This window comes from Botryllus schlosseri, chromosome 16 (assembly GCF_051294905.1).
Source record: "Botryllus schlosseri isolate E-star chromosome 16, Bs_hap1, whole genome shotgun sequence".
Taxonomy (NCBI): domain Eukaryota; kingdom Metazoa; phylum Chordata; class Ascidiacea; order Stolidobranchia; family Styelidae; genus Botryllus; species Botryllus schlosseri.
Genome location: NC_137251.1, coordinates 6,671,899 through 6,699,898, shown reverse-complemented (window position 1 = coordinate 6,699,898; position 28,000 = coordinate 6,671,899). Strand labels below are relative to the sequence as shown.

General features: G+C 40.2%; 1 pseudogene across 1 annotated transcript; it reads left to right on the top strand.

The window, feature by feature from the left end:
- Nucleotides 1–1,110: 1,110 nt before the first annotated feature.
- Nucleotides 1,111–19,874, top strand: LOC145458931 (solute carrier family 22 member 4-like; annotated as a pseudogene). Its single transcript, XR_013921236.1, has 12 exons — nt 1,111–1,736; nt 4,322–4,422; nt 4,701–4,777; nt 10,235–10,338; nt 12,158–12,312; nt 12,540–12,708; nt 13,010–13,148; nt 14,743–14,879; nt 15,651–15,865; nt 16,782–16,964; nt 17,416–17,556; nt 18,406–19,874. The product of XR_013921236.1 is annotated as a solute carrier family 22 member 4-like (transcript).
- The last annotated feature ends 8,126 nt before the right edge of the window (nt 19,875–28,000 follow it).

The following is a 28,000-nucleotide window of genomic DNA, read 5'->3' as shown; positions in this document are numbered from 1 at the left end:
TTTCAAGTTGTAAAATTATGTCATAATTGTGTAAATACTTTCCAAAAAACGTGTTGTATGAGCCTACGGACAATTACCACCCGATATAGCCGACGTATATCGACATGGGATGGTTGTAACCCTCAAAATAGTCGGTTCAACAGCAATACTACAGATATTTCGTCAAAGCAGCTGTATTTACCCTACACTTTCAATTGTCTATGTCAATCCACACTGACGTCACAATTGAATATTCGTTACGTCATGGCTTAAAAAAAACAATAAAAGACATGTTTTAGGCAGAGGCCTTAAATTGATTTTTGTTTTAAATGCAACCCTGAGTTTATTACTTTTAGTGCTGTACTTGGAAAACCCGATTCTCGGGTGTGTTAGATGGATTCGTTCTTTGTATGTGTAGAAGTATTTATATTTATAACATTTATATATTGTAGAAGCGGTTTTAAAGGTAATATGGTTGTGATGCTGTCAGCGTTGTGTGGCCTGGAGTTAAACCAAAAGTATAATCAGCAAATCTATGAACATATCGCAGCCCACAGACTCAAATTTCCATTCAGTTCAAAGAATCAAGACAACCGACTAATTTTGACAATGAGGTTAGGACAACCAGCTTATAAATTCTCGTCAATGTTTTTAACGCGTGTACATTATCATCAAATCAATTTTTATTTTGTTCTGAATATACAAATACATATTTGTTATTTCCATGTCGTCGGTCACTATATAATCTAATAACAATACTGAATTTTGGCTTAGTATGCCAATTGTATATATTGTAGCCCGGACTGAATTTAAATGTTAAATGCGGCCCGCAAGCTAAAAAGTTTACCCACCCCTGATATAAAGAGATCACAACATCAAATCGTCGTTAGAGCCACTATTTCAGTGGTTTATAACTGTATTCAATCAGCCAATCATCGCGCGTTTTTTCTAGTTCCGTTGTTTACGAATCAGGGTCTTGCTAGAATAGAGGCCATGGATTTCTAGATATCCCTGATAAAGGTCCTATGATCCGTAATATAATGAATGTATGTAATAATGGCACGGTTCGATTATAAATGAAACTATTGCATAGGTGGTCTACTTGGCCTAAACTAGAAAACGCTTCATTAGCCGGCGAAGTACCGTTTCCAAACAATACACTGCTGAGTTATGGTATGCAGGAAATCGACAGACAGTAACGGATGGGGTTGTGTTTCAAAATGGTAATTAATTGTGTGGATTGCTTGAAACGGTCGATACTGTGATATGAATGATTGACGCGATTGTTATATGAGAGCACACTCAGCACATGTGTTGCAAGTGTTTAAAAACAATGAATCGACTTTGCACAATGGTGATTGCGATCGATCACAGGCCGCTCGAGGACGATGGTGATTGAACAGAAGTTCTTTAATTGGCCAAATGACGCTAAATCGCAATTCTGAACAAGAGTGAAGTGGTTTTTCTACGAAAAGACGTTTGCTTTGCCACAATCACTGGCTTACAATTTCGTGCTTTTGGATCTGTCCATGCTGTGCTTCGGATTTTCAGAGTTATTGCAGATGAAGCAATATGCTGTACGACGACATATTGAGTGAAATCGGTGGATGGGGGAGATACCAGAAGACAGTATGTTTACTCCTAGCAGCGGCGACTATCCCCACTGGGGTTTTTGTAATGACGCCGGTATTCACTACCAAAACGCCGACCCATCGGTGCCGTGTTCCGGAGATTGACAACATGGCAAATAATAGCGAGTAAGTATATGAGTATAATATGCCTGATCTATCCTGTTACTACGCGAGAGAATGAACGTAAGCGGTATAAAATATGAATAAGGTCGTAAAACCGCGGGCCGTACGTAGGCTTTCTAGTTTAATTTCTAATATATAGTATTCACTCAGTATAAATCGCTTGTATTTCGATGTATGACCAGATTGACCACTGTAGGAGAGCCGGCGAGATGCTTTTCCACACTTCAAGTCCGGCATACTTTATAGAGCGGTGCGTTTTCTTGTATACCGTCCTGATCATAGTTGTTCTCCGAGGACGCACGTGCGTTGTCCTTGTACGTCTTTGATTTCGGGGTGAAGTGGCCATTGAAATTTGTGGGACAGTGACCGAAATGGAACTGATACTGATACATGTAAAATAGGCGCGTAGGCTACTTTAGGATCGCAAATCCTCAATTAAGACAGTTCCATGGCACTAGGGGATAGAGGTTTTCTCATCTATTAAATGTTTCGAACTAGATATCGTACCTTGCACCCACGGTGTGTCGAAATTCGGGAAAGTATTATGGCCCTATACCACTTTTGAGAGTAACACTAAGATCTCGATAACTTTCACTTGTTATGTAGGCCTATTTGTAAAGTAGACGTGCTTTGAAGCTTTCTGGGGCCTAAATGACAAACGAAATATCCTTGTATTTGAGACCTACAAAATGAAAGTGTACCTATATTTCTTCGTCATATCATAAAGAAAGACACTGTTCGGTGTTGTGAGCCATAACCTCACATGTCCGTTATACAATATGGATTTGTTTGTTTGGAGTACATGCATGTTGTACAGTCAAGAACTGGGTGCAGTATTCCTACTATTTTACGGAACTAAATTCAATCTGAGTATTGGCATATCACACATTTCTGTTGATGTACTAGTCGCACTCAGAATGAAACATAACCCCATACGAATTTACAGTATCGGCTTTCACAGATATGGAATCGGGGTGCGTACATCGGTCCCGAGCCCGGACGGTTGTTACAACAACCTTGATTTTGATTAATACATATACAGTTATCAGATCATTAATCAGATCATTAATTAGTCAAAGTGGTCATCGGGCGCGATTCCGCGCGAAATATTACGAATTGTCAAGTATAAACGCAAAAAGACGACAGGACTTCTATACCTCTATCCCATCGTATTTAGTACTATGTATATGTATGCTATATATACATATCAGAGTTGGTCAAAGTAGTCAAGAAAGCTACTCAAGTAGAAGTAGAAGTAGCGACGCAAAAATCTACTCAAGTACGAGTAGAAGTACTTCTTACATACGCAACCTAAAACTACTTCAAGTAGAAGTAGAATTGACTGACTTTAAATCTACTCAAGTAAGTAAGTAGTTAGTTGTGAAAACGATCGTAATTCGTTCGCATGGACTGTCAAAAGCTGCATATGGAGCTATGTGGCAGGTGTAGTGAACTTGATTCATATTGATGCATCCCAGGAGGTGTAAATTTTTAACAGAATATGCAGTCGTCCACATCATGGGATGTAAATGATAGCATTGATATGGAAATGCGATACTAATCCTTTGTTTACTCGAACACCTCATTTAGAGAATATCATGACATGGCGCCCTCCCCCATATTATAAGGCCCCTATAGTTCAGTCGAAGAGCAATACGGAGAAGTTGTGTCGGATACGGCTTTAACACTTTTCACAATGGTATAAGTTAATTAAAAATATGGCAGTTTATAAAAATGCCATATAGTGTATAGCTTTATTTTCGGAAAATGTAAGGCGTTACTACACTTGCTTTTATACTTCAACATATATGTTCTCCAGACAAAAGAACTGAAACTATAATTAGAACGCAACGTATAAGACTCGGAATGGAAAGGAAAATACAAATACTACTTCTAAAAAGCGGAAAATATATTTCATGTCTTTTGTCCAGAAAGTTTCAACGGTGGTGTGCTAAAACAGGTTTAACGTTGAAAAAGAGTCAAAGTCCACTTTTCCCGATTAGGACACGTCATGGGCTGCTAGGTATAATAGGTAATTGCTGGATTGCGAAACGGTAGTTTCAAACGTTATTGGGGCCATACTTATGAGATGTAATATTTGCTATAGACGACAATGCTGTGTGAACGGAACCACGCAACCCGGTATCTAAATTCAGTGACATTTTCGTTACAACATATTTGTCACTCCATATCTAGTGTGCGCGAAGCGCATCGAAAATTCTGGGTATTACATGACTTTTATGCAAATCAAATATTGGAACTACGTGAAAACAGCCCCGAAATTCCTTCAGCTATCTTTCTTATTGGAGATTAAACTACGTCTACTTGACAAACTGAAAATAGCGAAAAATAAGTAAGTATAGTTCGTTCACAAAATATTACGAAGTAGAAGTAGCGGAAAAAAGATCTACTTGAGTAAGTACCAGAAGTAGAGGAAAACTACTTGAGTACTTCGAAAAAGTAGAAGTACTTCGTTACTGACCACCTCTGATACATATATATATATATAAATATGGGGGGGGGACCATAAAATTTTTTAAAATGGAGCGCTGGAGGAGAAGAAGGTTAAGAAGCTATATGAATTGCAGAAATATCTACAACGCCACGGGGCTGGAAATGTATATACCATGGGACGCAGCTAATGGAAGATACGAACCATGTCGAAGAATAGACTTCAATTTCTCGACAGGTGGGAGGTTTTATCTTCGATTTACCAATACTGTGCCGAAAAGTAGGCAGCTGGTAGATTGCTATCGATGTATTGACGGCCCCTTGGATTAATACGATAATAGAGTCGTATAAAATTGGATTCTTTCATATCTGTGTCAGACAATAAACAGATTTATAGTTGATGCCAGGGTAGTTTAATTCACTGATACATCTGAAGTGCAAGGCACGTCATTCCTATTCAAAATATCGTGTAAGAAATCATCTTAAATATTTTGCTTCATGGTATATGCGTTGCAGGCAATTCTACTCTTGTGGCATGTGACTACGGCTACATATATGACGGGAAACCTGGGGAACTCACTGCTACAATGGAAGTAAGTACTGGAAATGGAAGCTGCGCTCAGCAAATTCTTGTAAAAATTCGATAGTGATTCCCAAACTGTGTGCCGCCGCAGATTCTCAACTGCGCTGTGAATATTTTTTGGATCTTGGGAGAAACTGTATGAATATTTGAAATACGGCATGTAGCGAAGAATATAGAATATATAGAGAGCGAGGAATTTCTAATTTAATATCGTTCTAACTGCTTCAATAGCTGATAAATATGAGCGTGAGAAGTGAGCAAACTGAGCATATATGACTAATAACTACGACCTCACGAATGCAAATTAGGTGTTTTCGCACATAATGTTAGAATTGCCCTACTCATCTTCATTTCTGGTCGGAGCTGTCTGTCCTTACGAAGTAATTTGGCCTGAAAAAAAAATGTTTGACTCAAAAACGAACACATTTTTACACCGAAAACTTTATTTTTACGAAATCAGAACCGATGGAGAATTCCAGTATAGTTACAATCACGCATCATGGCAGAAATAATTAAAATTTGCTGTACTGCAACGAAAGAAAATGTTCTTATATTCTCAGGTAGAAAGTGTCTGTCTTTACTAAGTAGCTTGCCAAGAATAGAGAAAGAACGTTCAACAGCAGCAATTGTTGGCTCGCAACAATGAAGCTGTTCGTACATTGCTGGTGGCACACCGTGCTGCTTCATTCAGACAATGTTGTCTACGTCACAATTTACCATCATGCGCTTTTTAATATAAGAACCAATGCGCACGCAGTTTCAGTAGATATTGCGGTACGTTGAGCATAACTCCATGTCAACTGATTTGTTTCATTTCACCATTTATGATTCGCAATGAGCAGGCGATTGACCGTCTACAACGGTAAGGCTATGAAGTAGGTTACAAGCTGTAAAATGTCGAATGACAAGTTCACCGTCAGTGCAAACATTTGCAATAAAACGAAATGCAGGTTGCAATTTTTTTTGACTTAATAAACAATTTTGACAGTTTTTTGACCTAATGCTACAATTTTGACAAACTTTTGACTTATTTTGACATGTCAGAAAATAGCCCTACTAATAACCATGAAATACATTGTTGTAATGTCGATGGGCAGAGTAACAGTAACGTCATAATTGGGCTGCAACTTGTTAGAATCAATTCATAAACCAATAACATTAGTCAACACATATTTTTAGGCGGACAAAGTAAGAGTGGTTTTGGGGGTTCTGAAGGGCACTGATTCCGAATATAACCTTACTTTTTTCAAATTGGCTCTTGTTGTGAAGATAACCCATGGGGCTATTTTGACCAAAATCTCCCATTTTTGCGGTAATGACTAGATATAAAATCGGCTTAGTCGTACTATAAAGTTCAGAAATTCAATCTACTTGTTATTTTTACACACATAAGACTATTTTAAATCAAAATACAGCAACAGCACTATATTTAGGGGTAATAGATTTATCATAGTTACAGACTTTCACGGATATCATGTACATAAATGAACTCCAGTCATGTATATAAGTATTTACCTAGATACCCGAATAACGTGGCATTAATTCAATCAGTTTTACGTCAACCACCTATTGTAAATTTGAAGTAATCAGTTGGAATACAATATTATTGATATATTTTAAATCGAAGTTGTTTTTTGTACGATTTTCGCCTGTAAGCTATTTAGTGCAGTTTCTCGAAAGGTTCCGGAAATGGTCGGACATAATATGTTCAATGGTTCATCTCATCTGCCCTGGTATCTCTCTTTTGTTGTTCTGGTGTCTTGGTAGAACCTCTGCCCTTGTTAATCAGCAAGATGATCGGGAAATATATCAAGACGACTGAACAGGAAGTGAAATTTTATGCTTATTTTTGTTCAAGTGTTCGATATGAAGATGCGAATTTTCGGACCAACTGTTTGTATTTGGGTGCTCTGTGATCAGCTAAGTTTTATTCACTGCATCTTAGGAGAAATTACATGCTGTGAACTCCTCCTAATGTGAAATTGGAATCTTTCATCGGTATTCGAATATACCAGATACCAGATTTAAGCTTCTCGTTTGATAGGGTTACTAGATATACCCACTTTGTTGACTCACTGGAAAATTATCCATTTACCAGTCAAAAGAAATGAGACACATATGAGTATTGAAGTTAAGCCTTTCAAGGACAAATTTTATAGTTTTATACTACTCTTTAATCTTAGTAGAATGACCAGTTGATACAGAAGAATATGATTTTCCATTGTGCAAAAGCACAATTTTTAGGCTTGACAAACTACTTTTCTGACAAACACATAGTTCATATCATGCCACGCTAATATTGATAGAATGACTGAGAATGACATGAGAGTTCTTCATAGTCAATTAGCCATTTATGCGCAGTATAAAATTAGAAAAAACTACGATTTTCTTCTTACCAAGTGATATATTTAAGGGTAAATACGGTAATTTTGGGTTTTTTAGAGGTACAAATATCTTCTGACAGAGAGCCAATCTGACGAAACTAATGTGGTATTCGTAATCAGCAACCTCAAAAACCCCAGAAACGGCTCTCAGATGTTCTGCCTGATTTTTTTTCCTTCATTTTGTTGACCAGTGTAATCATTCCGTCAATGATAACCTCGCTGTCTGGATTTCAGCTTGTAATGTATTGCAACATTATACTTTCCGAAATTTGCTGTTTAACAACTTTAGACGGGTGTAGTCATTTTGAAGCAATGAATCGAGCAATCCTGCGGTACTAAAATAGCAGCTAGCTAGATTTACGAACGACGCGTTTTTCTAGAGACGCTGTTTCCACAGAAAATGTACGAGTTTTGGCTGTCTACTTCCAAATCCTATTCCGGTGCAAAACCAATCAAAATTACATTGCTGTTTAAATGTTCATGGCTATATTTGGAAACATCAATTCAGTTTTTACAAAGTTAAAAGTTGTAAACGAGAGAAATTGCTCCAAATATAAGACGAAATACTGGTATGTAAGTCAATATTACAAACAGTTTCAGCAGTAGCCTATATGTTCGACGGTTTTTATATACAAGCACATCCATCGCATTAACTAGCGAAAATAACTTTTCCAGGGAACCGTTTTGTACGGGTGCCGCGAGTGTTTTTTAATATTTCTAGTGTGCCAAAAGAAGAAGAAATTTCCCAACAATTCTAACATAGTTATAGTGTCGTGTACTCCATTTTCTAGAAGGTAATTAAATCCCTGAAAAGGTTCGTTTAGATGTGCCAGCTTCTTAGGGAACATGTAGATTAGGGTTGCCATACGTCCGGAATTTCCCGGACATGTCCGGAATTTCACTGTTCAAATTAGCGTCCGGGAGGAATTTCTAAAATAGGCCAAATGTCCGGAATTCTGAAGACCTGACGTAGGCTCATAATTTTTTCGTAAATCAGCATAAAAACATTATTTTTGGGAATATTTATGCTGATGCATGATACTTTTCTTCGCGATGCGCGCGATTTACTATCACATTTATTGATTTTAATGAGTTGACTACCCCCCTCGCAAAAACTGCAATAAAATGCAAATAAAAACAATTTTCATTCACTGGGATAAGCCTAACCGTAATCGCAATTGTAGGAGAACGATATTTCCCTGGAGATCGTTAAGGCAGTTTAAATGCTTTATTCAAAGATGATGGTTCCAAACGTGGGGGTCGTTTGCCTTTATTCTGGGGTTCGCGAATATGTTGAACGTAATCAGCGTCCAAAATAGCCCGTGAGTAAGTCTGGGCAAACGTACGTTTCTGGTAGTGCTAAAAAAGTCGTTCGTGGAGTTTGGTTATGATTCTATGGTGTCATTTTTTTCTTTTTTTTTTGGGGGGGGGGGGAAGGAGGCTGACGAAGTGCTGTTTCGGCCGTTGCTGTGACGAATTCATGCCCCTATATGCACACTGCTCAGACTGCCACAGCATGGACACATGAATATAAATATCTATTTCATTGACAACGGTGGCAAGACCGCAATCGTCGATTCGAAAATTACCGGCTTTTACACACAGATCCCAATACTACAGCCAGGGTCGTGACAGCACTTCGTCAGCCCCCAAAAAAACGTTGGTCTTGGGCCGCCATAGGGAAATAAACCGAACTTCTGGGTGGCTTCGCCCCCAGAGCCCCCTCAGGCTATAAGCTCTTTACCGCTACTTATAGTGTACATTGGGTGTCCGTTTAGTGAGTCGGCTTTGCTTACCTAATCGCGCTAAGCGTGAGAAATATATATAATTCATGACTGAATCCGTCAATATGATCGGGATTGCATATATATTGCTATCAATTTTTATCCTCTCTCTGCTCACGTAATCTGATTTACTGGTAGAGCTGAGTAAGGTGTGCTTGAAAGGTTGGACCCGTCAATAATAATTGAACATCTCCGGGTGTATACCCGTTGGCAGGAACGAAACAGCACGTCGTTAGCCCGCCAAAAATTGAGTCTTGAGCTCCCATATGGTGATAAACCGACCCCGTCACGTTGTTCGCTCGCGCGGTATTGGCCAACGCCGATATGCCCATTTATATATATCTTGCGTATGTTTTCTTGTGGGAAGAGTACCCAAGAATCATAACATTTGGAAACTTGAAATCGCGCAAGGCGCGAAAAATTTTTGAAAACGTTGCATATTTTTAAAAAAAATACTCTATAATATATGCTAATTCACCAAATAATTTTAGGCCTCCTTCGAGCTCGGGCCCCCTCCAATTGGAGGGTTTGGGGTGCGGGAGTTGCGGCCCTGACTATAGCTATACAGCAATTGAAAAGGGTTCCCAACACTCTTTGCTCACAGCGTTCACCACTTAACCATGGATAGCTGGACTTTTTTATGTAGCATGAAAAAAATGTCCTACCAGGCCGACAAAGAAACTTTTAACAATGGAACTGAATCAGGCAAGATCATGCCAGTGACAACAGGAAAAGGCCTCGTCATTGTGCTAAATCCACGGATTAGGGCCCTCATAAACAGATTACCAAATCTGAAAATTACTATAGAAAATACTATACTTTTGATGGAGTATCATCTACTTCCTTATCACTTGTCATATCGATCAATCCATGGATTGGCCTCAAATCCAGGATACTCGACTCTTTGGCCTTGACCCTAAATTTTCTGGTCTTTCATGGACCTAAAACTATTCCGTGGGGGGTCTAAATCGAAACCCCGTTCTTGTGAAATGCCAAATCTATTTCCCGCAATTATAAGCTCATTCTCAATTAAGCAATTGGTCAAGCACGCTGTCTGAACTGGAATCTGATAGAGAACAGCATAATTTATACTGATTTGCAATGTGTATATATTATATTACGAACTCAGAAAAGGTATAGTCTGTATCGTATAACTTCTACTAGATCATATCCTATTATTCATATTCTACCCCGTGCGGTTCATGTACGATACTCGGCCGCCTGTTTAGATGATGTTTTCGTAATATGAATGTCGATTTCTATGACAGTATAACATGAACTGTCATGATATATTTTCAGTGGGATCTGGTTTGCGATCGCAGTTATATCAGACCTCGGATCTCATCGATTTATATGTCTGGAGTCCTAGTTGGATCGCTGCTTTTAGGAGTACTTGGAGATAGGTAACGGACATGAATGTTCCTACATATCATAATAATAATCATGTTTCTTCATATCATACCAAGAACAGTTCGTCTTAATGAACATAAATTAGTTCTGCAAATAGTTTTGAAACCTGTGCAAAGCGGCGCGAGTCGCAGAATTGCTCTCGAAACATTTTAAAGATAGCCCACCCTGCCATCTCGACATGGTCAGTTAGGACGGTTAGTTATAGTTATCCTCGTTAGCTACGTAGGAAATTCGCAATAATGAAAACATGATAATCTGCACTAAAGCCACCAGATTTCCCTCTAATTTCATATTACTAGCTTTCATGATTTAATGCAGAGGTCTCAAACACGCGGCCCGCCAGAGCATTTTGTGCGGCCCGCGACAACATTTTAGATTTGTATGAATTTGACAATATTCAAGTGTCAAATATATCTTTTCAGGTTTTAAAGTGAAAATTCCCTCATAAATTGCTCCGAAAGTCTGAAACTATTCATCGAACTTCGGTATCACATCAATTGTAAACGCTACCAATACCATGCAGTGGAAGATTCACTATTACGCCACAGTTCCAATTCATGACGACAAAACCTGACCCTTAGACGATTCATGACTGAAATTTGTGAGTTGGAATTGGACGCGACCTCTGTTTGACTCACTCAGACTTGGGCTATCTCGATGGCAAAAGGAAAATGACTCGAATGGACTGGGAGTGACTCCGAATGCCGTGAATTCGTTAGAACCATAGACGCAACAAACTAATCGCGTATCAGGGGAATAGTAGTAGATCAGAAGGTCGCAGCTTGGTATTTCGCTAACTAAGCAAGTAGTTCTGGCAACCATTGGCAATCTGTTAGTTACATCTTTGGTCGCTAAACCATGTTATTAAGGCCACCTAAAGGTACCGAGTACCGTAGTGGTACGCTCCAACGATTTAACAACAATTGGTCGTTCGGCGTTCCGACATTTCAATCACTAGGACATGTTCATTAATATAGTTACATTATATTTATATTTTTGCTGCTCCTATATTTGAAGATATTTGGCCATGAGATTAATAGCCTACTTATCAGACGTAGGCTATACCCGAATCCTGGATTGGGAATACAATACAATGACCATCCTAAAATTGTGTTGATTTCAGATCCGTCTCTATTATCAATCTGTTAAATTCAAAATATTCATAGTAGCAGCAAAATTATAACCCGATAGCTTTTATGATGGCATCATACGTTTGTCCGACCATATGATGTCTATATCTTATAATTAATATATATCAAGTACAACAACAATATTTATATTCTAATAGTTGTAAATGCGATGATTCTTTTCGTGCCAGGCCTAAATTGATACAAGAGTAGATCACATTTTGACGATGTGTGTTTACCGTTAGTCTGCTTGATCGGCTCACTTTCAATAGGACAATTATTCCCGCCAAATAAGGCCTACTTGGAACGACATAGAATACCCATATATAGCCTAAATGCTGCGGCCCGCGGCGTCGTCAAAACTGGAAAACTGGCCCGAGAGCCCAATTGAGTTTGAGACCTCTGGTTTAATGGGAAATCATTGTGACCATGGGATTGTGTGAACGTTTCGCCATAATATGCCTGAAAGGAAGCCCAGCAAGGCTTAAGTTGGATTAGCAATCATGTGGGACCATTATGGGCTCATAAGACCTGTAATTTTGGGAGGAGGTGGTCCCTGGATAGTTGCGCTGTCAATGCATTGTATATACTTGTTTATATATGTATTAGGTATCATGTGATTTGGTCATAGATATATACACAGCATCTTAGTCGCTCATTGTTGCTTGCGTGTGTTGGTTTACAGGTTTGGACGCCGGTATGTGACATTGGGCTCCTTGTGCATGCAGTTCGTTTTCAAGTCCCTCAATATATTTAATGTGTCCGCCACGATGTACTCAACATTGATGTTTTTCTGCGGGTCAACTACCATGGTATACTTCTTAGCTGCAGTCATTTTAGGTAAGGAATTCAAGGTTTCGTTGCCTTTATTTACATTTAGAATATATATTAATCTTAGAAAGGCTAGAGATGTCATTTTTGCTAGGGAAGATGACTAATGTATTTATGATCAACTGACCATACGAGTCCCGATCCCTATAGACTTATTTTAGTATTAAACTGTCTCTGCTGAATCTAACCTTGTGTAATCACTAATCCTGAATGCTCAATATTTTCATGTCAAATAGCTACCGAGTTAGTTGATGAAAAACGGCGAGCATTAGTCGGGACGATGATGATGTTAGGTTTCGGCATTGGATACGCTATTTTGCCGCTATGCGCATATTACATCCTGAATTGGAAATGGCTCGTGTGTGCTTGTGGTCTTTGTGGATTTCTATATATGCCTTGCTGGTGGTGAGTATTCTATTCGCTATTACATTGCTTCACTAGAATTACTTGGTGAAGGTCAGAGCGCCACCAACTCCACAAAACGACTTATAGCCTTGCAATCGGTATTTGAATATACAGTAACACAATCCTAACTACTCGGACCCCGCTTATACTCATAATATTTAAATTATGTTATGGACCTAGCAGGAAAAACTATGTCAGCATCAGTTGTTTTATTAAGAACTTCATCATTTCAAAACACCTCAAGACTGCGTAGAATTATGTAGTGTGTCGTTGGCAATTGACGTTAAGGAATTTTGTATAGGTTGATACCGGAGTCGCCTCGCTGGCTTATTACTATGGGAAGGTATGCGGAAGCGAGAATCCTTTTACGAAGAATGTGCAGGAGAAATGGTAAAAATATCGACGTCGATACCTTGTTTACAAATGAAGCTCTTACGGCTGTAAGTCGGATTTTTATAGCACTAGTCTATTTTTTCCAGGTCAATCATAGATTTTTATTCCAATAAGCTATCAATGGTAAATGATGCCGTACCAAGCAATATCAGCCAGCAGTTAAATTTAACACCACTTTTACGACGACAAAGAAAATCGTCCCAAAACACAGTCTGGCTAGACCAGGGGTGGGCAAACTACGGCCCGCGGGCCGCATGTGGCCAGCAACACCGTTTTGTACGGCCCGCGAAAGGCCCAAAAACCATCAAAATTATTGATAAAATGCGTACAAAATATGTAATTGCTGAATTGACTCGATAAAACCTTTTCTCGTAGTATTTAACCGGTAACCATAGTAATTATATGTTATTCTAACTATATAGTGTATTTTTAATTCATTGCTAGCGCGATAACCCGACATCAAGGCCCACGCATTTTAAAAGTTTCAACTGCCGTCCTCTGTTGAGGGGCTGTCAGTAAAACTGCACTCGAGCCACTGCAAAAACTACAACATAAAGTACTCCCGGCCGTATCTTAGTTAGGGCTTCAAAGGGGCCTGGTTGTCCATCCAACAAGTCGCCGCTGAAGAGATTCGGCGTCCTAAACAAACTAGAAATCGCCAAGTTTATGTATCAGTTCCACTGCTGTCATTGCCCTGAATATTTCAATGTCTTGTTTACCTCGGAATCAAAAGTGCACAAGTACGACACACGCGCGTCCAAGTCGTCCAAGGATACTAAAATATCATCGCCCTATATCCAATATGCTGGACCTGACGTGCGGAAGAGTTTCCCGCAGAAAGTCAATACGAGAATGACTTTCGGATTACGAGTGTAATTTTACATTGACCTCTCCAGCAAGTTTATTACTTCTAGTGCTGTCCTTGGTAAACCCGATTCGCGCATGTGTTAGGTAGATTCGTTCTCTGTATGTGCAAAAGTAGGCTATATATATTTAAAAAATCTATATATTTTAGTGCGATAGTATATGAAGCTAATGTGTGGTTATGACACGGTCAGCGTTGTGGATCCTGGAGTTGTACCAAAAGTAGAATCAGCAAATCTATAAACGAATCACGGCTCAAGATTCAAATCTCCATCCCGTTATAAGAATCCGGACAACAAACTTTCGTCCCTAGTTTTATTTTTAAATTGATTATTGAGACTGACCAGCTTATGAAATCCAGCTAATATTTGCGTTTTGGTTTATAATCCTAATTTTATATAGTGCGGCCCGCGAATGGATCATGATTTTGAATGCGGCCCGCGAGCCAAAATGTTTGCCCACTCCTGGCTTAGACAATCGAAGAGTGTCATTTAAAATGCGTAGGCCAATAAGCGCACATTATAGGTCACTTAATTTATATATAGATGTCGATGAAAAAACGATAAATTGCGTATATGTATAGCCTACTGGTGAAGTTACACGGTGTGATCTCTGCAGTTTTCTCAACTTTAAAATCTGTATATAAAATGAGTTCTTTTAACGTTGTTTTATTGGACCCTTCATCAAGGCCTTATCTGGGGCCTATCAATGGCCTTTCCGCATTCATCATATTAATACTTTCGCACTTATAAAAAGACACTTCATTTTATCTCACAGATAGCAGAATCCATCAAGACAAGAAAAAAATCTTCCAACTCAAGCAATGGGTATTTTAAAAAACTTGAAATTCCATTCTTGGACCTTTTCATTCAGCCGGGAATTATTACGACAACCCTGTGTAGCTGCTTTAGCTGGTGTGTATTAGAGCAGAGCACGCCTATGGTACTGTGTTACTTCATATTCATATCGTACGGTGTAGCACCTAGTTCTAGACGTAGACGAACTATGTTCAATATTAATCTCATTTATTAATAAATGGTTAGTTCTACAGAAGATGTTGAATTAGGCCTACAATAGAACATAGTGAGCTCAACATCATAAGCATAGGCGATCTCTACTCAATGTCTCATTTAATTCATAGAGAACGTTGATTCATGACGCTGGTTTGGTATCTGACTCGATATAATAAAACGGAATCATATGTTATGGTACCATATTTTGAGATTCGCGAAAGAAGACAGTTTTAAAATCCAAGGAAAACACAATGAAACGGGAGAATTGTACGGAAAAGGGTGATCGGTTGTGGGTTGACTAAAAAAGGTCATTTTTTCCGAGCCGGTGCCTGCAAACTGGTTCTGCTACTGCTTTACCCTGGGTTGACCTTTTTGTTATAGTCAACCTTCGCGTCAATTGTGTGGAAAGCCAGTTCACAGTGTCTTGACTGTCGATATTACTTGTTTTAGTTGACTCTATGCCATCACCTAACACTAACAGCAATAAAAGACGACCATTTGCGACAAAAGAGGAGATTTGGGCGTCCTCCGAGGACATTTTGGTTTTCTTGAAAAAAGAGGACAAATTCTCTTCAAAGAGGACGTATGGTATCCCTAATATATATGCGATATTCATACTGATGCACAATTTGAATACAGTGCAGATTCGTATTACTGTTACTCTTCATCTAGGTTTGTAATGTCATTGATCTACGTAACTTTGAATTTCAACTCTGGAAATCTCGCGGGAGACGAATACATAAACTGCCTCATTATCGCTGCCGTCGAAATCCCAGCTTACCTGAGTGTGTATTTGCTATTGAGGACCAAGGGAAGGCGACCCGTTTTCTTTGGATACTTGGGATTCTCTGCAATCTGTTACTTGACGATTCCTCTAATCAATAATGGTAAGGTTGAAGACATTATACACATATATACGCATAGATGGATTCTACTAATTCGCTTTAGATTACAGATTTTTGAGTGAACTTACTTCAGTAACGATTCAATTGCGTTACTACCCAAGTGGAGGTAGAAATAACACCGCTAATTTCTAATCAATTACAAGTAAAATTTCCAAGACATGTAAAACCTGATTCAAGTGAATCTCCACGACTAAGGTGAAAAAACTAATACCCTGCAAATGTATGTAGGCGTACTATTTCAAACGATATTTATTACCGTGATACGAAGGCTATTTCACGCGGTTCTTGTGAAAATTTCACTCAAATAAGTTATGCAAGCATATTAAAAAACGACTTTCTACTTTTCAAAATCCAAATCGTAAAAAGTAAAAGTAAAAGTAAAAAGTAAAAAGGCGGAACCTGCTTGGGTAGGCCTACTCCGAAAATGTAACAGTACTTCGTCACTGACCACATCCGGGCATATACTATATGAGAAAGTGCGCATAAACTTTCAGTCATAAAAGTTACAGTATAGGACGGATACCTTTTCAAGCTGTGCAATGAGCATTGTGCTGATGAGATAGCGCATCCGTAGAGCGTCGGACATCTTGATAGGTATGTCGCGTGTGCAATGCTATAGGCCAGGTGCACCCTACAACATGATTGCAAAACTGGTCCCCGCGCTAGGCGCCCGGCTTCCCGGAATAAGCGCGGACAGAAATAAAACGGCGGTCCACACTCGATAGCGTAGGTGCTTTCGCATCTCCATCATCACAGCACCTAGGTGGCGCAGGCGAAAATAGGCTAAATTCTTTGGTCTATGTATAACTATATTTTGAATTTTTACACAATCTGGTAATCTACATCAATGCGGAATAGTTATAGTATCATAATTTCATGCTGTAACTTATGTTCCTAGTTACGACCACAGGGGCGATTGCTTGTGCAATGGCGGGGAAGTTCTGTATATCCAGCGCTTTCAGTTTAGTATACATTTATACGGCTGAACTTTTTCCGACGGAGGGCAGAAACCAAGCTATGGGATTATGTTCGATGTGCGCTAGAGCTGCTGGTGTCATAGCACCGTATATTGTTTATCTGGGTAAGACTTTATGTATGAATATTGTCAGTCCGTTGCTCCAGAATTATAGCAGCAAATCTGTATGCTTGTCATGTTGGCTATATGCCAATTAAGTCATCGTACACAAGGGTTTCTCACACTTTTTCGTCGTGCGAGCTGCCGGCTCTACTTACAAATTTACAAAGAAGTTAAAATATCCTCTTGCTATGTAGGTCTTGCCCCTTCATTGCTATGTTTACCCTGATAACCTACACCAAATTCAGTCAGCCAATGTAGACTTCATATCAATCCAGAAGGGAAGGGCGATAATTTTACAGTGTCAGACCATTTACCAAATTTGCGATCGATTGGTAGATTGTGATATACGACATGCTGTATTGAGCACATATTACGGTGCTCCATCGATAAATTAGTCCTTTTGGATACAATGTAGACACCGAATTCACGCGTGCTATTCGACTACTTCATATAGGAGAAATAAGATCTTCTGACATACCTTACTACGTGACTATGGGGGCTTTGCTGTTGCCGCTTGCTTTACGAATTATTTCCTACCAGAAACTTTGGGAACTACATTACCAGACACGTACGAGGAAGCTGCAAATTTGAAGAGTTAAAAGACACAAACGTTTTCAGAAGAATATATGCATAATGCTTTGGACCTATATTTATTATTCGGGCCATGCGTTAATGTCGATATAATAGATCCACAACGTAATTTCTGCATTCATGTATGGGTGAACTGCGACTTGATAAGAACATGATGTCATATAGTAATGTTGTGAAATCCACATTGCACCAGCGATTAATATATCAAATGCATTAGCGTCGCTTGTGTCGTCCTTCCGTGTGTGTCCCTGTCCGTTGTCCACTGTCTAGTGATTCTGACTATTCCTAATATATTTGTCAAGTTTGGAAGTTTCGAATTCATCACATTGGCACCCTTTCCCCCTCATCCACGAGTCCATACTGTCCTGTTGTGTTTAGTTGCGCACGATGAGGCTCGCTGCCGCTACAATCATTGAATTACTGTCTCGACCAGATTTATTGTGTACCTGTGCTGGTTTCTCGGAAGCCGACAGTATACAGGGAGTTGGCAGTGATGATTCCGAGTCAAAATAGACGCAACAGATACGGGCATATAGAATTAGGCATAAGTTACCATTAAGTTTGTTTTGTTTGTGATATTCATGGTATTTGCCGACCACAATGGTCATTCACACCAGGCCGATATTATTTAATTTTGATTCCGTAGCTGCTGACTTGTAGCACGGCCCACTTCTAGGCTTTGACATCGCTTTCACGGATCAGATGGCGGGGTGGAGTCTAGACAAACCTCCAACACTTAGATGGTAATTCTGGCGTGGATCTTGAACCAACAACTCATTGGTGTTACAGCTGTGAATTATACCACCGTAATACGCTATCTCGGCACCCTTGCTATCAAGTTGCGTTTTTACAGATCATTCCATTCGCACCAAAAACGGGAGTCCTCCATAATCTAGAAAGTAACCGTACAACCCGGCATGGCGCGCAGGCTGCATGAGTGTATATTGTACAAGTGCATGAAAGAATCTCTCAGTGTCGAAGTTCCTATCTCAACTTCGTGTTCATAGACATCTGATAGTCCTTTGACTGTATTTGCTCTTTATATGCAAATTAGCCATGCGTGCCTGGTATCCAGACCAACATGTTACTTACCAAAAGGAATCTCACTTGTCATATCCTATCCAGTAAATCGCGAAGAATATAATACACATAGGCTAACTTGTAAGTGGTAGGCTAAGTGGCAACCATAGTAAATAGAGAGACTATTATATGTTGCATTGTATAATTGTATAGTTTCAGTGATATCTCGTGTAAACTATTTCACGATCCCGTTAAAAATGACAATGGCAAAATTTAAGGGAATCGCAAAGTATTCCAAAGCTGAATCTGAAAAGTAACATCTATCAGTTGTTTTGTGTCTGTTTTTGTAACTTTTGCTTGCAACTACCAAGGAAATGTAAAACATCATCACATTCAAGCCCAACACTTCGACTTCGTTTTACTCGCCAGCAAAATGTTATTGGATGCTGAAAATATGGTAAGCCTGACCCTAACCACTGGTGCACACAATGATCGAACTGTACATCAACAGTGTGCTAAATGGGGAAACCATTAAAATATGATTTTCACACAAAACGAAAACATTATACAACAATATATATTGCAAATTAGTGTTACTTCTGCTGTTCCCTTTCTGTTCAGAAATGCGAGGCTTCTTTTTGGGAAGAGTTATATAGTATTGTTCATGCGAGACGTAACAGTGTGTATTTGTGAAATATATTGTAAATATTGAAGATGAAATAGGTTTTGATTTCGAACCCCACAACCTCCCCTTCGTGCGTCACCGCACACGACGTCCCACCACAATAATCACAATTCGACTACTGCTCGGACCTATAATTCCCTGCAACCAATGGTGGCCATGACGGGCGTGTCATCATAAATCATATGTCCACACCAAACATGGGGTGATTACTTCATGAATGTAATCGATTGCGATTACGATTACTTCTGAATCACGCGATTACGATGACGATTACAGCAAAATCAGGGAGTAGTCGATTACGATCACGATTACATTGAAAAAGTAATCACGATTACTGACGATTACTTTTATTTTGCTTATTAGAACTTATATTTGATCACATATCGGAAGACAATATAGCGATTGCAATGAGAATTCCTCATGAGAGAACAACTTTCTTTTAAATGAGAAGTCATTATGCTTGTTACGTCATAATGTATCTATTGCTCAACTTCATAGCCCACGATTTCTCGCACCAAACGATTTGCATTCAAGTCAGAGCCGTAACTGCCGCATCTCAAACCCATAATTGGGTGGAGAGCGAACACGAAGGGGACACAAATATATTTCACAGATTATGGAGTATTTTCGATAGATTTAATTAACTTCAAATTTTTCTTCGCAATTTAATGTTGCTAGATCTTATGATTTTGAAATGAGTACCTCTGTCCCCTCAAGAAGAAATAAGCATAATTGATAGAGATAGGCATTTCAGTGTCGGCATTTACAGCGCCACGAAACTCCCGGACGTATGCAGTTTCGGCTAATATGTCGCGTTGGATGGGCGCGACGATTAATCCTGCTCTCCTAATCTGAGCCCCACAATAAAAATTCCACTTGGGGCACCCACAGACGGAAATGATGCGTCCGTGAAGAAATGACAATTTGTGTGTGTATCTCATGAATAGTTTTACTTTGGACTTAGCCCGCCCGCCAGAAGTTTGATTGATCATCCTATCGGGGGCCCAAGACCAACGTTTATGGACTAGGTGCTGTCGCGGTCCTGATTGTAGCGGCGAGTCACGCTAACATGATGTATAATGCTGGTGGCTGTGGCATCAGATTCATATGTGTAGTAAAGAATGGCGAAATAACGATTGGTGCACGTTTCGAGTTGAGCCATATATGAGAATAGGATAAACTGAACATCAACGCCTGCCTACAATCCGCTTATTACAGATATTGTAAGCTGCAAACAGCAAAGAACGGCTCGATTTTGATTTATATCAGCAGTCGTTGTTTTTAATGCTTCGATGTGGAAATCATAATGTTTCATTGTACGACTACAATATTTCAAACCTTTGTCCGTTGTACGCACATAGGCCTACTGTTCGCCAAGCAGCAATGATCAAACTGTGTTTAGCCAAACATAACCAAACATCAATACATACGTTTTATTTGAAACTGGGCAGGGAGGTGAGTATTATCTTGCTGCGAGATACTGGCGTCTGGAGTGTATTGATGACCTGATATACGACATAGCAGGTGTTCTTACAACTACACTACTTATATCCACTACTTGTGAATCGAATATCTATTTATTATGTGTGGATAATTCATTACGCAATTCAATAGGTAATACTTGTGACGTAATAAGGAGCAGTGGCGTTTGAAAATCCTACGTTTCTGCTATCAATAACTGGTATATTATCGTACTCTTCATTGTTCGCGAATGTTATTTCATGTCGTGGTCCTTGATACAAATAAAAAGTAATCGTTCTTTCACAAAGAAATCGATTAGATATGCGAAATAGTCGATTACGATTACGATTACTTCGGATTTTTTTCGAATGTAATCGATTGCGATTAAGATTACTTGAAAACGCTGTAATCGCCGTAATCGATTACGATTACTAATCACGATTACCCCATGTCTGGTCCACACCATATAGGACACTATGATGCGATCCTCAATTAGGATTTCACGGCGTTCGATAAGCCCGGTCCCCAATTTTACCAAGATATTAATTCATTAGGGTTGAGTACATGGTAAATGCCGATAATGCAAGTCTTCTCGCTTCGACGAACTTACGCGTAAGCTCCACTCTCGCCAGTGATGAGCATCGGAGCGGAGTTTTGCCGATTTTGTCACAGTCGGAGCGGAGTCGGAGTTTACTACAAATATTTTTTCGGATAATTTCGGAGTATTGTAACTTTTGTCTTCGAAATTTTTGGATAGCTCTGACCAGAATACACTCTTGATTATGATTACAAACCAAAAAACAGACAGTTAACACCTTGTACAGTTGTAATATGACGGATAACATGCAAAAATTATTGCCAAGTGCATAAAAATCAGCCATCTGCACTGCAATTGGGGACTGGGCGTAGACAATACTATGATATACATTTTAATAATATATTCATATTACAAATATATTAAAATCCGAAGCTTTTCGAGCCAACACTCTTCAGGGGTAATCGTCGACATGAAGAGAATTTCAAAAACTTGCATATAACTACATTGCATACAGCCAATTGTGACGTCATAGAAACAAAACAACATCAAGTGCAGACAAACCGCGAGCGCAGCTAGTGGCCAATTTTTAGCTGAAGCCGACGTTCCTTCTGCTGGCATAAGCGTGGTTGATTGATCTTAATGAATGTCGATTCCAGCGCGGACAAGTGGAAAAGAGCTTCTTGGAGGTGGAAAAGTGTGCGGCCTCTACCCAAAATTGAGAATCTGTCGTCACTATAGTTATTGGCGCAAGTAGCATGCTCAGCTAAATGCCTGCCAATGGCAGAGTTCATTGCCACGGCCTGATTATGTTCCAACACCCTTAGGTCAGTTTCAGTTTCAGCGGCCTGTCCCTGGGAAGTTAATGTACGTAGTCTGATAACGCGCGGTAAATGTTGTTTGATACGTTCCTGCAAGCGCTGAGTTGTTCTTCCTACGTGCCGACAAGCACAGTGGCACTTAAATTCGTAAACTATATTGCTTTGTTGTGAAGCGGGAAGAACATCTTTGCGCGTAGCATAGGGTTGCCATACGTCCGGAATTTCTCGGACATGTCCGGAATTTCACTGAAAAATCTGCGTCCGGTAGGAATTTCTAAAATATGCCTAAATGTCCGGAATTTTGAAGGCTTGAAGCAGGCTCAAAAGTTTTTCGTAAATAAACATAAACAATATTATTTTCAAGCAGATTTATGCTATTCAAAATTGTTCTTGGCACCGCGCGTGAGTTAATGCAACTTTAGTATGGGCTGCAGGCACCACCCTCGTCAAAAAATGCAATCAAAATAAATATAAATAACCATCATTTACTGAAATAAGTGTGATTGTAATCGTAATTATAAGCTAACGGTATATTCCTAGAGTTGGTTAAGGCCGATTGGATGCTTCAATCACAGACAGTGGTTCCAAATCTTGGGGTCGTCCGCCTTTATCTGGAGATCGCGAAGATGTTGGACGTAATCAGTTTCCTAGGCCGTGAGTAAGTTTGGGCCGGCTGAATTTTTTTAGTAATCAGCTTATCAAGTTTTGAGCTTTGCCACGGAACATTTTCAAGTAGGGCGAGCATAAATGATCGCGAGATTGCGAGCATAAAAGGTTGGAGATCACCGGATGTGCAACCTGCTGGTGCATTCTATAGTAGCCTAATATATCGAAGAATCAATATTATTGACAGAATTCATACATAAAATTAAACAGCCAAATGCATATAGTAAGTGCCCAACAAGTTACATCGACTACCCTATGGTGGGCCCAAGATCAGTGCTTTTTGGGCGGAAAGGGGGGGGGGGGGTGGGGTGGGATTGTTGTTTCGGACCTGATTAAAACACATAAACAGATAGCCGCACCGACCTAACTGTATAGCAGGGCTGTCAAACACAATCCTGACAGGCCAGACACGGCCCGCAAGATGATTTCATCCGGCCCATGGAGGAATCCCATGCAAACCCTAGCAAGTAGCAGTCACCAGAGCTCAAATTACTAATGGCCCAATTCATGACTTATGCTCCACTTCATTCCTGTATCGTGTATATAGTCGATGGACAATGCTTTGCTAATGTGACGTCATGTTGATGGCCAATGTGGTACACCTCATTCTAAAATCCGCTAGTGGACGCTAAAGAGTGTCCGGATTTGCTTCACGAAAATATGGCAACCCTAGCGTAGCAGGAAGTAGTTGTTTGGTGGTGAATATAACATTCGTTTTGACGTTGTCGTAACAACGATCTACGGCGGAGATCAACTGTTTCTGAAAACGATAACAGATGGGACCCAACCATGGCATTGTATGTATACATTATTCTCAGGGCGTTCGTTCGTGTTTTGGGAATTGCTGGCATAGAAATTGTTGAGTTTTCTGCCCATAGAGCCCTTGATGATATGTTCCGAGTAACCGTTATCAATTAAAATTTTCCGGATATATTCGAGTTCCGAGTTTAAATTTACATCCGAACAGATCATCAATGCTCTATGTACCAATGTTACAATTAAATTCAGTTTACGGCGGTTTTGGCTGAACGAATTCCAACGCAGATATTGTCCGGTAAATGTTGGTTTCCGGTACACCGAAGTAACGATGTTAATACCCCGTTTCTCCACAAGAACGTCCAAGAACGGTGAGGAGCTGTCGCACTCTTTTTCTAATGTGAATTTCAATGAAGGATGTAGCGCATTCAAGTTAGCCAGAAAATCTTCGAACTCTGCCTCGTTATGGCAGATGACGAAGGTGTCGTCCACATATCGACGATACATAAAAGGTTTTTTGATTGTATCACCTGCGAGTAATTTGTTCTCATGGAATCCCACACATATATTTGGTAAAATCGTGCTGAGAGGGGATCCCATCACTAAGCCAACGGTTTGTCTGTACATAGTATCATTAAAACTAAATTCAACAGAGCAAGTGGCCATATTCAAACGTTCAACCATAGTGTCCTATATGGTGTCGACACAAGCAAATCGCACGGTTCAATGAAATTGTATCACGTCACAGTTTCCATTTGGCTACAGGCAATTTGACGGTGATTTTTGACCGGCTTGCCGAGCATTAAATTTGATGAATCGGGTATCAATCGAAAGCGGACTCTGCACAGATTACGAAAATATAAATTTTATTCCGCTCGCGGTCCTGGAACCCCCACAATCAGCCCCCAATTATTGATTGTCGAGTAGATTGGCAGTGTGACGCAACAATGCTGTCTGGCGAAACGAGAGACTAGCTCAAGAGCAAGGATGCGGCCGAGCGGCGAGAGTGGGATCAGCTGACGTCGCGGCAATAGCGATGTGCAAACGCGCCACAGAGAAACGCTGCGCTGTTGATACTTTTTCTATGCGTTTCGGTACAAGCGAGCACACACCAGCCTTTCCTTGACTTGTAAGGGTAGAACTGGGTCCACGGAATGTATTAGGGCCCTACCAATTTTCGCGCAATATCCTTCAGCTGATAAAGATATGTAGGCTACATCTAAGTAGTCTACATTGGATATGTCAGATTATTATGATATCGATTGCCTTAGCCCGCTTGTTGCGTAGGGCTCCAGAGACACGTCGCGCTGTTGATGGTGGGTGTCGATACTTTCTATAGTCGCTTTTATGGTTAAGTGTGAGCAAGGAGCATTGAGCATGAGCATACATTACAAGCTTTTATTTGATCCGTATGGGTAGGACTTGGTCCGCGAATGCAGCAGGTAAACTGTTGATTGTTGAATAAAGTTTAACAGCAGGAGTGTCTAATTAAACTGGTGTCGCTGTCCCGATTCAATCCGCTACTAGAAAGCTAGCGGGCCATACCTGCCAAATGATTCCAAAATGTTACCACCAAATTCATACCTTTGTTTTTCACTGGAATATATCTGATATCACTATAAACGTTGACGTTGGAATTTGGTTTAGCATTTTTCAATCACCAAATAGTTTTTTTGAATGCCGGGGACCTTTTGCGTCAAAAGTAATACAGTGGTATCACAGATATTTGAATTATATTCATTCTGTAGCCTGTATATATATTCCTAATGTAACTTACGTAAAACGGATTTGCAGTATTTTTTTCGCATCTGTGAATAACTGAATGTCCATTGTCCATTCGGCCCAATAGAGTTTGCACTTTTTCGCCTTCTCGGAATTTGGCAAGGTCACCGACGTGGTGCTTATGGGGACTAGAGTGAAAACTCAACACTGTAGTTGTATTACTACAATATGATATATTTACATTATCTAAATTTGCTGTCTTGAGTGAATCTTATTACTTGAAAGTATATTTTTCTTACTAGAAATATCTCTAACAGCTGAAGGATTGCGCGAAAATTGGTAGGGACCAAATACATTCTGTGGACCCAGTTCTACCATTACAAGTCAAGGAAAGGCTGGTGTGTGCTCGCTTTTAGCGAAGCGCATAGAAAAAGTATCAACAGCGCCACGCATCTCTGGAGCCCTACGCAACAAGCGGGCTAAGGCAATCGATATCATAATAATCTGACATATCCAATGTAGACTACTTAGACGTAGCCTACATATCTCTATCAGCTGAAGGATGTTGCGCGAAAATTGGTAGGGCCCTAATACATTCCACTGACCCAGTTCTACCCTTACAAGTCAGGGAAAGGCTTGTGTGTGCTCGCTTGTAACGAAACGCATAGAAAAAGTATCAACAGCGCAGCGTTTCTCTGTGGCGCGTTTGCACATCGCTATTGCCGCGACGTCAGCTGATCCCACTCTCGCCGCTCGGCCGCATCCTTGCTCTTGAGCTAGTCTCTCGTTTCGCCAGACATCATTGTTGCGTCACACTGCCAATCTACTCGACAATGAATAATTTGGGGCAGATTGTGGGGGTTCCAGGGCCATGAGCGGAATAAAATTTATATTTTCGCAAGCAGTACAGCGTCAGCTTTCGATTGATACCCGATTCATCAAATTTAATGCTCGGCAAGTCGGTCAAAAATCACCGTCAAATTGCCTGTAGCCAAATGGAAACTGTGACGTGATACAATTTCATTGAACCGTACAATTTGCTTGTGTCGACACCATATAGGACACTATGGTTCAACCAAAACTTTACGCGAGAAAGGGGGTGGTTGCAAATCACTATCGTATAGCGCGCAAGCACATATATCAATTCCCTCTTTCAACGGTACGTTCGTGAAAAGACTAGTGATATCATAAGACCCGAGGAACATGTTCGAATGCAGCAGGTTGGCGGTTTTCACCTCGCGCGCAAACGTAAATGAATCGGTGGCACAGTGCGAGCCATACAATGAACGGTGCACTGGTTCTAAAATATCAATCAGCCACAGTGAGCCACTTCGCGAGCTTGTGCTGAGCCGATCCAATCATGGAAAGAATCGGCCGAACGGGCGCGTTGGGTTTGTGCGTTTTCGGAAGTCCATACAATCTATACTATTTTAGGCCAACCATATTATCAAATTAATTTAGTAAAACACATTACCAAGTGTAGCATGCTTGTCACTGTTTCGGATACTTGACGAGATTCATCGGAGTATCTCGGAGTCTGGGATTGAGGTCTTCGGAGTCGGAGGGATTCGGAGTCTCGAAAAGCACCGTCCGCTCATCACTGACTCTCGCACGCTGCGTAGGCCTACACACGTATTTAATAACATACAGTCACTAAATTTTGACGATTAAGCAAGTAGTGGGGAATCTCGGCTGACTGGGGCCGCGGGTCAAATTACCATGTAAGACGGGGAACCGTCCGCGGGCCGAAGGTATAAATCTTGTGCGTTTTATGAGATCAGTGCCAGTTACTGCAGAATAGCCAGAGATATCTAGAACTAGAATAGAACTAGAAGTAGATATCCCTGAGAATAGCGCAGCTGTGATTTATTAAATGTACGCAAAACAACAGCATTTTCAATGCGCTGTCTGCCTTTACGCATTACCATGTAACGAACAATTGATTTTCCTCCCATTCGGCCAAAGGTGAGCGGAACCAAAGTGCCAAGTAGGAGACGACTGTATCCATATTTTACAGTAGAAGTATACAATTACGTTTGACCTTTCCATAAAGGTCACGAAAACGGAACACCGTACATAATGAACTCGGTTGATCACAACCCAAAGAACACAAATATAGCAACACTTTGTTATCGATTTGAAGAAATCGGATTCCGTTCCATTATAAGCAAATGAGTCGGGGTAATTCTAGTGCCATCATACGCAAATAGCAGGTGTAGTACGAAAGGCTATCGTAATAGAGGCTAAATGTTTTCCTAAAGTTCCGGCTATCCCATTTCATCATAAAATGCTTCCTCATTCATTCAAAATTTGCTGGTTGTATCGTAAAATGAAGAAGTAGTATCTACAATGTACATTAGATGCGAATACGATAGATAGAAACCAGCTATTCCGCTGGAAAGGTACCGATAAGAACACCTCTGACAACATAGCGAAGGTGTAGTCGAGTGTGCGCGTCTCACGCCTCTTCGATTAACCAATCATGTTCCAGATTCTAAAAGGTGACTTGAGCCAAACCACTGAGCTATTACATATGCCGTTGTACGAATTCATCGGCTTAATTCGTGATTTCGATCGCATATGAGATATGATATGACCGGGAGTAACTTTTGTCAGCAGCACGGCGTTTAGTAAGCCGGCTGCGGCGCAGCTTAGTAATGGTGACAGCGGAGTTGCCGCAGTGAAGTGAGATCGTACGACTTTTACTTTGGCCTGTGGGTCTCTCAGCACGCTGACGGGAACTTGTTCAACTGTTTTATGAGATAAGTATCTGTAATTTTGC